Source organism: Cydia fagiglandana, chromosome 10 (genome assembly GCF_963556715.1).
Source record: "Cydia fagiglandana chromosome 10, ilCydFagi1.1, whole genome shotgun sequence".
NCBI classification, from domain to species: Eukaryota; Metazoa; Arthropoda; class Insecta; order Lepidoptera; family Tortricidae; genus Cydia; species Cydia fagiglandana.
Window position 1 is genome coordinate 9,441,288 of NC_085941.1, and position 13,002 is coordinate 9,454,289.

A 13,002-nucleotide genomic window follows, 5' to 3' on the forward strand; every position below is an offset into this window, starting at 1 on the left:
GTATTTTGACTCCCTATTTTCCATACAAAATAAATATTATCTTCAATGGACGCCATCGCCACGCCATATCATTGTGATTGACGTTGCTTGTCAAGACTTAAACATAACAAAATTCGCAATACATTGCGTCTTTGAATAACCTTTAAAGTGTATTAAAAATCAAACTACGAGTTATTTTCAAAAGTTGCTGAACATATGTTGATCAGTATGAGGAGTACAGCCTACAGTTAAATTTTTTGCTCATATTACAGGCCACACCCGGTATATCTTGTTTGTAAATAAATAATTAAGAAGATTAACAAGTCCGCAAATTTATAATAAAATGTATAGGTACTCGAATTAAAGTACGTTTACTTTTATACTAAGTACTTAAGAATCACAGCAGCATATTATCCTATGTCATATCTATTTATTAATATAGGTAAATATTGCCTTTAGTTTCCGGGATTATTAATAGTTTGCAGAATATAAACCGGCTATATCGCATATTTTACTCAGTATACCTACGTAATATCTATCATTCATTTGAGTATTCTGCGCATAGTAAGATCTCAGTTATCAGTTTATCAAAATCGTATGGAAATTGACCAATGATTGGATCGCAAAGTAACATTAACACAAGGCGTCTTCCCCAATTCCCTTTTATTTTTATTCCAACGGTACGGAAATAATAGGCCTGAATAATACAGCATGTACCTGTACCTACTTTAAATAATTGTAATTTACATACATTGAAAACATGAACAATGGGGCGTACGTCATTTGACCACCATGTCAGCTAGCGCCATATGCTATAGCCAGTATAATGTAAGGAATTAGTCATAATAATGTAACATGTGCAGTGCATGATAAACGATCGATGTGTTAACTCTTTTTGTTTTTTTTTCATACTAAATATTTAACATCAACTAAATCTTAAATTACCGTGTTATTACCTTACTTTATAATCTACATATGAATAACATACAATACAATGCGTAATTTATTAGATCAAACCATGAACCATGTGTAGGGTTGATTTGCTTCTTTTAAACAGACGTATCTGCTTGGTACAAAAAAATATTTATAAACTATTTCATCCCGATTGCAATTAGGTACGCTTTGCCCTAGTATTTGGCAGGTATTAGTTAAAAGCCTACAATCACCTACCAGATTGGGCAGATAGTGTTCATTAGAAAGCACTGTAATTTAGGTGAATTGCCATCACCCTTTTTATTTGATACAATATTTTATGGAACTCGACAGGTGGAAGAACAGCTGCCACATGATTTTTAAGGGGAACTGAAGGTAGGTCCTAATGTATTGAGCTCGTAGAATAGAATAACAATATATTAATGAGAAGTACAAGGGTTTTTTAAATTATGACAAAGATAACTTGGTCATTATTTTTAATACGTATCAACGAAACAACGTTTTTTGTTGATCTTTTTGTGTTGTGTGATTATGAAATTAAAAATAGGTACTTACTAAAAACAAAGAATAATAAAATTGAAAGGATACACAAGAAAAAAACTAGACGTTATAAAATATTGCGTGATGCTATAAATTGTACAAAACATTGCGTCCGGGAGTCGGATTAGCAGTATTGCCAGACGGTTACAAAAGTTTAATTTTTCATAACTTTTTGTCCTCGTCTGCGACATGTGCGATAATGTGACCGTTTTTCTTTTTATTTTATAATACAAGAAGAAAAATGTAACCTAACTTACACCTAACTTTAGTGCTCATTAGCACATTGTCAGTTTTTACTATTATTTGGGAATAACAGGTAAATATTTTAATAATAGACGTTTTAATGAGGTAGCTAACACTTTAGCGTAAGTATGAATAATAAAAAATACACTATGCTGTGGAATTGTTTATGCACAAGTAATTAGTTCTGCGTGACGAAATGGCCTTCTTAAGTATTTGCGTGGGGTTTTGTTTACATTCTGTGATAGCAGATAAACTCGGGAGCAAGTTATCTGGCGCCGTTGCAAAATAACAATTATTGATAACACTCTATACCATTATGATGAAAGGTAATAGTCACTTTTTAACATTGTTACTAAGGCATAAAATCTTACGATGCAAACTAAAGGTACCGTAAAATGGGGTGAGTTGGGTGAAATTTGACTTTCAAACCTCGATAAAATTTTATTTTTACATGTGAAAACTGAATGGTGTATATAATAAGTGGTTCGGACGTTTGTATTATAGTTTGTTATGTTTTATTTTGGGTAGTTCCATTTCATAACTTTGACGATAAAGAGGAAAACCCACCTCACCCCATAGTGCCTCGTATTTGGGGTGAGAAGGTTTTTCATACAAAGGTGATTTTGGAAGATTGTTGGATCGATTTTTTTTATTATGCGTATTACAATAGCCCCATTTTAAATTGGAATACATTATTTTTGTAGCAGTAGCCTTAAAATCCCTTCTCAGCCCCCGCTCAAACCTTCTCTCCCCATTCATAACCCAACTCTCCCCGCGAAACCTACTCAGCCCGTTTTACGGTACTTAAATAGACAGCGTGATATCTTTCGGCATTAAATTAAAAAGTTTTGCTTTCGCCCCTGGTAACAATAGTTTCAAAACTTAAATCGATTCTGAACAAATTACATTTTAAATTTGCATTACTTCACTCTAATCCGATGATGATGAGATGAGTTTTTAAGCTAAAACATAAAACTACCGGCACTACCGTATAATTTGCGAAGCTAAGCGTGACAAACTACAAATATGTTTGAATTAATCGAATACCTAATGCATGTTGAATAAAATTTCATCGCCAGACTAACAAACAAAAGAACCGAACTAATAAAGTAGGTATACAGATGATAAAAACTTCAAGTGATGATACTGATCAGGCGATTGCTAACTTTTTGAGATGAATTCGGACCGGGTTTTAGCGTGGCGTGGGTCGGTTCAGAGATAAGTATTCTAAAGAGCTTTCTCACCAATTCCTTCAAAATGCTGCAAAATAGCTGAACTTTTCAACAACTTGAAAGATGGCTTGAATACGTAGCACCAAGGAAGCTTGATAACGACTGAACTTCGCGGAGGCACGGTTATGTTTATAGACCATGTCGAATGTTAATGTTTATGGTAATCGTCACTGGTTGAGCTGGTTTACAAAAGGATTCTATTTGTTGTTGTATTTCAAATTGTTACGCAATTATATTTGAACAAGGAGATGAGATTAAAAACTAATTCTTATCCGGTGTTCCAGTTGAGCACATAACATTGTCGTCGAGAATGATCGCGTCACTCTTGTGGTTGTGGAATAGGTTTTATTTTGTACAACGTACCTACGTCCATTTTATAACGAAAATACACATTCAAATTAGCCTCGTCCGCAGATGGCAACAGGTTAATTTTTAGCGCGTTTAGGCATAAAACGCTACAGTGAATTTTACGACTTGCTCATAGTTTTAACTTTTAAATGATCCTGTGTTACGGCTTGATTTAATGAAGATTAATAGCTGACGCTCGTTTGACACCATCTGAGCTGAGAGTAACAATATTTTATTTGTTAAACTTAATTAACATATAGTATAAGTTTATTCATCACAATTGTTTGTTTTTTGCGTGACTACACTTATTCAATTCAACTTAATAAACCATTTTGGAGTTACGAACCGATGCATTCTATATCAAGATTTTAAAAAATTTATGAAAGCCATGGAGGATTGTACCTATAAAATTTACTTAATCGTACGTGATAGACCCACGCATGTACGCAATTACGCATCTGTCACGTTATTTATAAAATATGTGGGTGACCGAGCTTTGCTCGGAAAACATAAAAACTCAAAAATGCGCGTTTCCTCAGATATAAGATCTAGATCGATTTTCGCCCCCGAAAACCCCAATATAGCATATTTCATCGAAATCGTTAAAGCCGCGTCCGAGATATACTTATATATAAATAAATAAATATACTAGTATTGCTCTTTTAAAGGTAAAAGATATAATGGTTTCGCTCAGTTTGGTATTTCACTTTTTATTTTCGATACACTGAGAGAAAAATCATCACCAGGAATTAAATAATTGGCCAAGCACGAAGTCAAGACTACGGTGTTCAGAGCACCGTACGACACATCCCTAGGTGGTTTTAAGTTTGGATACTAATACTAATTTATCCCATAAGTACATTTTATTGACTAGGAAATAAGAAGGTAATGTCTGGGAGCTCTGGAACCTTGGAGTTTGGACTTTTATTAAAGTCCTCTGGGCTAGTATAGGTAATGTAGAAGTTACAAAGCTTCTACCTTAGATATATTTTTTAGAGATTAAAGATTTTATTTACCACCTTGTCGGGTTGATTGTATATCCATACCAAATTACAGCTTTCTAACCATAGAGTTATATATTTGACAGAGGGAATGTCACTTAAGACAAACTGTGACCCTGCAATGGCGGACGGTTTGAAAGTGTGCGTGTAGACGAGTGATACCATGTAACACAAATTCTCCCCTAATGGTGAAACAATTATTTTCAATGTCGTCCTTGTTTTCAAATATTAAAATAGTACAGTTTTACGTTAGACGATAAAAAAGTGTCTACCTAACTGAATTTATAGGTCTTGAAAATGCGCATTGTTGCACAAAGTAATTGTGCAACAATGCGCATTTTCAAGACCTATAAAATTATTAAATTATTTTCAATACCTAATGATATTTAACTTGTAACATATCTGGTTTTAAATAAAAAATTAATATAAGGTAAATGTACTAGTGCTCGACATGTTAATGCCCAATAGATGACACCTTGCTGTCACCTCTATTGACAATGACTTAAGTTTCAAGATGACATGTACTGGACTGGGACCGCGTCGAGCACCATGAGTATGTTTACCTTACATAACAAATAAACGTTAGCTATCAAAAATTGTTCATGTAAACGTCTTTAAATTCCTTATTATCGGGAAATTACCATACCGACCTAGTTTGAAATGCAAAATCAATAATTTAGCTATTTAGCTAAATGTCCTAAATGATCGCTTATAGTATACATAATGATTTAATAAGAAGGGCATCAATTACCCTATTTTCGGGAAATTACCCTATTCAACTTCCTGGTCACACTCCTGTTTCGCATTTATAAACAATGAAATATGGAGATTTTATGTACAATACCATGATAATTGATAAAAATAGCTATGAAAAGTTATTCCGTCACTTTTTTTCTTTCGATCGGTACAATTCTTGCAGGTTTTAAGTACACATGCCGGCATATTTTAAATTTTTCTTGGACAAATTTACTTCACTGACGTTTTGATCCGTCTGACGGCAAATTGGTGGATGAGGGCATTGAGATAACTGTCAATGTGTGTGTGTCACGCGTAAATACTAGGAAATTGGTGGATGATGGAATCACAGTCTTTGTCTTAGCAAAACTACGTCCGTAGTATTCTAGGTCCATGTTTCTAACACTAACAATCAACCTCATCTTGGAGGTGAAAAGAGGAAAAATCGTAAGTCCCATTTCGGCCAACCGAAATCAAGAACGTTTATATAATATAGGCCTAATACCGTTTATCTAAAACGTTTGGTAAAGGCACATTTCTGGTAGAAACAATTATTATGAATTTCTCTGTAATTTGTGCAAACCATTTCGTAAACTGACATTCCGCTAAACTGTTGTTTTTACATCTTACTAGCATCCATAACATATTGAAGTATGATATTCTTCCACTTGTCTGAACATGTTCATTATTATTGATTCTTTTTTGTGAGAATGGCTTTTTCTGTCACGGCACTTTGCCAATTATTGATTCTTTCTTTCAAACACCAAAATAGTTGACAATTTAATATACGTCAGAGTTGACAGGCAACTTCGAGCATGAAAAACTAAATCCGTCAAAAATACTGGGTATACATACAACCTCATAATCTTTGATATAGTCGCAATTGTTGTATTTTAAACTTGTAGACTGGGCAGGCACGACTCAAAAAGGAATAATATTACAATTAAGTCTGTGATTCGGCATTTCTCGGTTTTTGACGTTAGGCTTGTTTCTGACTCAAAATATTATAATTAACGTAAAGTATTAATCAATTTGCTCATGTTTCATATAAGTCACAGAAATAAGTACCTAATAAAATAATAAATGTCTAAGTTTTAGTACAAGTAGGGTAACTGCGTCAGGTTGCCGTCCAGTATCTGTTTCCGTCCACTTGGCGGAGTTGCTACAAAGAATTGCGTATAATTTGAATATAAACCTAACTTACCGGACAATTTTGGGCTTATTGTACATCAGTTTTTAAAAGCAAAAATATTTTAGTAGAACTGGAATTCATGAGTAAGTACCAAATCTTAACTGACATTTTTGTCACTCAAACAAGTTTGATCAAGATCGGCTTACTTTATATTTCGTCAACTTTACCTTTGTTTCCAAAAACTGTGAATTGTGAATTTTAATTTTTTTTTCGTAACAGAACAGTATCTAGTTGCTGCTCTCACCGATCGGTTCAAAAATATACATACTTTATACAATTAATACATAAATGTAATGGTACTTAATGAAAAGGAATAGGTACTGTTTCGACGAATCAGATACTCTCAGTAAAATCTAAATATTGAATGACTTTATTATCTCTATTCTATCGCTTTACTAACTCTATGTGCTCTAATGTGAAAAAAAAAACACAACCACAGTGAAGAACGGAATTCTTAATTTAAATTTGAACTGATAAACTCCAATAATAAATATGATTCTTACTGAGCACACTGCGATAGTCCATTGGTTGGAAAGCCCGTTCGAAATTTAAACTTATTTGCTTTATAATAAGGTTGCATTTTGCAGATCTTTTACTCTCTCATACTTATAGTAGGCTATTCAGAAAAAAAAATTAAATATCTCACAAAAGTAAGTAAGTAGAATTAAACTTTGTATCAATGACATAAGTCATAAATTTCAATGTCAAAGTTTTAAGTAAGGATCTTTCTTACTAAATTACTTCTTAATATGAATGACCAGTGTAAGCATCAGTTAGCTAGCCCTAAGCAACCAAAGATCAGGCTGCAGTTTAAAAACTAATAAAGTTAGAGTTTACCTGATAATTTTCCCGCCGTCTCCATACTCGTTTTAGTTGGTTATTGACTGGTCAGCTGCCTGTTAGCTATAGTTTTCTCGAAAATCGCCAGGACAGAGGTGAAAATTTTTGTATGAAAACTTGCAACTTTAAATGCATTTTTTATCGAAACTATTGCATTCTAAAATGAAGTCAAAATCAGTCCATCGACTCAATTTTTTGCAAGCTTTCTAATGGTACCTCACACGATTCTTACAATTGAAAATAAAATTTAGCCTACCCCTCTTAACCCCTAAATTTCCCCCTAAAATCAGAAATAAGCAGTTTCGATTTATTCACAGTGTTAGTGATGGTACTTGCCATAACTATTCCAAATTTCAGGTACCTACATCAAACGGTCTTTGAGAAAAACGCATTTAACCGATTTGCTAGACCGAAGTGATCCCATAAGAGCACCGTGAACAAAGTTTTGTACGGTGCTCTAATAATTGGCCAAGCACGAAGTCAAGACTACGGTGTTCAGAGCACCGTACGACACATCCCTAGGTGGTTTTAAGTTTGGATACTAATACTAATTTATCCCATAAGTACATTTTATTGACTAGGAAATAAGAAGGTAATGTCTGGGAGCTCTGGAACCTTGGAGTTTGGACTTTTATTAAAGTCCTCTGGGCTAGTATAGGTAATGTAGAAGTTACAAAGCTTCTACCTTAGATATATTTTTTAGAGATTAAAGATTTTATTTACCACCTTGTCGGGTTGATTGTATATCCATACCAAATTACAGCTTTCTAACACTAACAATCAACCTCATCTTGGAGGTGAAAAGAGGAAAAATCGTAAGTCCCATTTCGGCCAACCGAAATCAAGAACGTTTATATAATATAGGCCTAATACCGTTTATCTAAAACGTTTGGTAAAGGCACATTTCTGGTAGAAACAATTATTATGAATTTCTCTGTAATTTGTGCAAACCATTTCGTAAACTGACATTCCGCTAAACTGTTGTTTTTACATCTTACTAGCATCCATAACATATTGAAGTATGATATTCTTCCACTTGTCTGAACATGTTCATTATTATTGATTCTTTTTTGTGAGAATGGCTTTTTCTGTCACGGCACTTTGCCAATTATTGATTCTTTCTTTCAAACACCAAAATAGTTGACAATTTAATATACGTCAGAGTTGACAGGCAACTTCGAGCATGAAAAACTAAATCCGTCAAAAATACTGGGTATACATACAACCTCATAATCTTTGATATAGTCGCAATTGTTGTATTTTAAACTTGTAGACTGGGCAGGCACGACTCAAAAAGGAATAATATTACAATTAAGTCTGTGATTCGGCATTTCTCGGTTTTTGACGTTAGGCTTGTTTCTGACTCAAAATATTATAATTAACGTAAAGTATTAATCAATTTGCTCATGTTTCATATAAGTCACAGAAATAAGTACCTAATAAAATAATAAATGTCTAAGTTTTAGTACAAGTAGGGTAACTGCGTCAGGTTGCCGTCCAGTATCTGTTTCCGTCCACTTGGCGGAGTTGCTACAAAGAATTGCGTATAATTTGAATATAAACCTAACTTACCGGACAATTTTGGGCTTATTGTACATCAGTTTTTAAAAGCAAAAATATTTTAGTAGAACTGGAATTCATGAGTAAGTACCAAATCTTAACTGACATTTTTGTCACTCAAACAAGTTTGATCAAGATCGGCTTACTTTATATTTCGTCAACTTTACCTTTGTTTCCAAAAACTGTGAATTGTGAATTTTAATTTTTTTTTCGTAACAGAACAGTATCTAGTTGCTGCTCTCACCGATCGGTTCAAAAATATACATACTTTATACAATTAATACATAAATGTAATGGTACTTAATGAAAAGGAATAGGTACTGTTTCGACGAATCAGATACTCTCAGTAAAATCTAAATATTGAATGACTTTATTATCTCTATTCTATCGCTTTACTAACTCTATGTGCTCTAATGTGAAAAAAAAAACACAACCACAGTGAAGAACGGAATTCTTAATTTAAATTTGAACTGATAAACTCCAATAATAAATATGATTCTTACTGAGCACACTGCGATAGTCCATTGGTTGGAAAGCCCGTTCGAAATTTAAACTTATTTGCTTTATAATAAGGTTGCATTTTGCAGATCTTTTACTCTCTCATACTTATAGTAGGCTATTCAGAAAAAAAAATTAAATATCTCACAAAAGTAAGTAAGTAGAATTAAACTTTGTATCAATGACATAAGTCATAAATTTCAATGTCAAAGTTTTAAGTAAGGATCTTTCTTACTAAATTACTTCTTAATATGAATGACCAGTGTAAGCATCAGTTAGCTAGCCCTAAGCAACCAAAGATCAGGCTGCAGTTTAAAAACTAATAAAGTTAGAGTTTACCTGATAATTTTCCCGCCGTCTCCATACTCGTTTTAGTTGGTTATTGACTGGTCAGCTGCCTGTTAGCTATAGTTTTCTCGAAAATCGCCAGGACAGAGGTGAAAATTTTTGTATGAAAACTTGCAACTTTAAATGCATTTTTTATCGAAACTATTGCATTCTAAAATGAAGTCAAAATCAGTCCATCGACTCAATTTTTTGCAAGCTTTCTAATGGTACCTCACACGATTCTTACAATTGAAAATAAAATTTAGCCTACCCCTCTTAACCCCTAAATTTCCCCCTAAAATCAGAAATAAGCAGTTTCGATTTATTCACAGTGTTAGTGATGGTACTTGCCATAACTATTCCAAATTTCAGGTACCTACATCAAACGGTCTTTGAGAAAAACGCATTTAACCGATTTGCTAGACCGAAGTGATCCCATAAGAGCACCGTGAACAAAGTTTTGTACGGTGCTCTAAAAACAGTTCTGTACTGGGGGAAAAAAATGAAATTTTAGTAATAATTATGGACGATTCACTATTTCTGTAAAGTTTATTTATTTCTACAAACAGCTCAGTAATCCCAAATATAATTTCAATAAACAGATAATAGAAATTGCAAGAACTAATAGAAATTGCAAAAGTCAATTTGTTCCTATTAGTTAACTCTCCTTGTCCCCGGATTAAGTTTATTTTTGTAATTCTTTTAAGTATATTTTTGTTGTACTTTTCTCTCAGTGTAGTGTTCAAGAATGAATATAATGTATTAGATAGGATACATACATATTATATGTCTTATGTAGTTTATGACATTTAAATGTTTACAAGGGTTGTTGACAATTCATATTGATTTGCCGTAGGCATAAGCAAGTTCTGAAAAAGATACGGGTTTACGGAAGTACCTACTTTATCTATTTTTTATTCAATTTACCTTTAAAATTACAATTCGATGAAATAAATGTGAAACATAAATTCGCAAAAGTCGCAAATCTAATTTAAGACTAACTTATGTATTATAATAGAACCAGTTCTCTATTTATAACGTAGATTTTTTGTTTCGTAACCCTAGAGGTTTGTTTCAGCAAAAAACTTCGGAAACAAGGAAGCTGTACAGTCCAGCCGCGACAACCTTGATGCAAAACATAAATAAATCAGATCGTTTTGCGCGGAATGTGGTCGCAGCGACTTTCCATAACTTGTACAAGTTACAAGTTCTGCGTAAGATCTCACGCGCATCGGCGTGTCGAAGACGATTTATATTATACTACTTATCTTGTTTATATACATACGAGTATAAATAATTATTGAATTTTCGCATGAACCACACTTTCATTTGCATACTTGCATAGTGGTTTAATGTCAGTTTAAGTCGGAGAACTGGAGCACAATCCAGAGACAAAGTTGTAAACGTATTTGTTGATAGTGACAATATTTTTTAAATACTAATAGCTATGTGAGAATGATGAGGAAGATGTTAATAAATTACCTAATAAATATTAAGTATATATGTGCCTATCTGGCTCGAAGGATCAAGTTTCACATCTATGTTCAAAAATGCTAATTAGATAATTATTAATTTATATTGATAAAATTAATGTCATTATTGATACCAGACTTTAAAGAATCCAATATTTTATTAAGAGAAAGCCGTTGTCTGACTTGTCTGGTTAATGCTTTGCTAAGGTGCTTTTATTGTCTTCAGAAAACGTTGGAAATTTCCACTTTGCGATACTTACAATGTCAATGAGAAACAACAATTAAACAGGTGCGGTAACAATAGCGTTTTAAGCAGTTCGTAGAGCCAAAATGTGGACAGTTTTATTGAGATTATCCAACATAGTACATATACATATTACGCTCTTTCATGTCATATTACACTAATACCTACACCATCGAAAAAAAGACATAGGTACCTAAGAGAAAATATTATATGAGTAAGTAGAGGTAAGTACGTTTTAAAGCGCGGAGTAAACTGTAATTTGAACATAGAAAAACAAATATAAACTTATGAACTAAATACATCTATAAATAATACTAAATTAAAACTAACAACCCTAAATATATCTAAAATAAAATAAGGAATATAAAAACTACTCAAAGAGGCCTCCCCGCGCTACCCCCGGCGCAAAGGTGAAGGTTTTCTACTGTCTTTTTCCCAAATAAAATACTATTGCTTAAAAAAAAAAAATTTGAACATTAACTATGTCTTTATTTGTATGTCTCTAATATATTTAGTACATTTACTTAAGTACATATGTTGAACTTGTTTTTGGCAGTCTTGCCCCTAAAAGTTCAAAATAAATATGCCATTTGATTAGCAGACACAGTCGCCATCATCGCTTACTAATTCGTTGTTTGATCTTCACAGAATTTAAGGAGTTGACAAAGTCAAGATACCAGTATGGATATTTGTTGTAGAAGTTTACATAGGGGACACAAAAGCGGATAACCCGTCATTTTATTTTTAGGTGACGAGTAATATTGAATATTTACTATAAAGCAGCATTCATAAAACATTTTGTTTGTGATATATTTTTTGAACTCGCATTGCGTAAAAAAGTTCACATTATACTAGTTATTCTGGTGTGCTCTGTTTGAGCATTGAGCATAGAGTTACAATAATAACGCCAAATGCCAGAGTGATAAGATTTTTAAATCTCATTTTTAAGCGTCTGTCATGTCACAAAAGGTTTAGTGATCAAAACATAGGTAGTGAAAATCCAGTATGATGAAAGCATTGTTTTTGTTGAAATCCCATGCCTAGTAAATATCCAAAATATTTAAATATACCTTAGCAAAAACGTTGCGCGCCGAAACATAACGCGCTGTCCATTATTTTTGAAACTGCTTAAAATTTAAAAACCGTAAAATTCCTTCGAGACCGAGTCTTCGGGTCCATTCACACAGCTAGTTGCTTACCACAATAATGGCGCCATCGTAACATTAGTTACGACAAAAATCCGGCGTATCCCACAGTTTCTCACCTTTTTTAGGGATATCGAGCGGGCCTTCCAAGAACGACATTAATAAATAAAACCCTTCACGCTCCCAACAAAAAATACCCCCAACATCAATGAAGAGGCGCCAACACTTGTTAATGGTCTTAGAATATAAACCGTTTATTAAAAGATTTTATGTCATTATATTAGGGAAGGCGTTTCTAAATGTTATTGTAATTGTTTTTGTACTTATATAAAAAATACACACGCTTTGATAATTACGTATCATATTTGGTTCGTTTCACCAACGTACCTGAATAACGGACTATTAAATTCTAAATATATAACTGATAATATTATTGTGACACGTCACAATTCTTAAGAATCTTCGTATAAAATACTCATTTCCTCGTTCTTAAATTCTTTATCAGTCCGATATAAATCTTATCGAAACCACTTACAACATTTAAACTAAATTGGTTGTTAATATAATCAAAAGCCGGTATTGTTATCCTTATAAATGTATCATACTCAACTGTAGCAGTAACACGCTCTGTCGCACAAAAACTACTGAACCGATTCTAATTGGTATATACTTAATCGATGCCGTTGCGTCGTCGTTGACGTGGATTTAGTCCT

The 13,002-nt window shown here is 33.2% G+C and overlaps 1 protein-coding gene across 2 annotated transcripts in view; it reads right to left on the bottom strand.

Annotated features, from left to right (window-relative positions):
• Positions 1 to 13,002, bottom strand: part of LOC134668079 (uncharacterized) — a 53,852-nt gene that overhangs the window by 32,310 nt on the left and 8,540 nt on the right. Inside the window, exon 1 of one of the 2 annotated variants that reach the window (XM_063525558.1) lies at positions 2,940 to 3,058. The exons of the other annotated variant lie outside the window; for it this stretch is intronic. The gene's annotated coding sequence lies outside the window, so the exon portion shown is untranslated. Of the gene's footprint in view, positions 1 to 2,939; positions 3,059 to 13,002 lie in introns of those variants that run through there. 2 annotated transcript variants of the gene reach the window in all.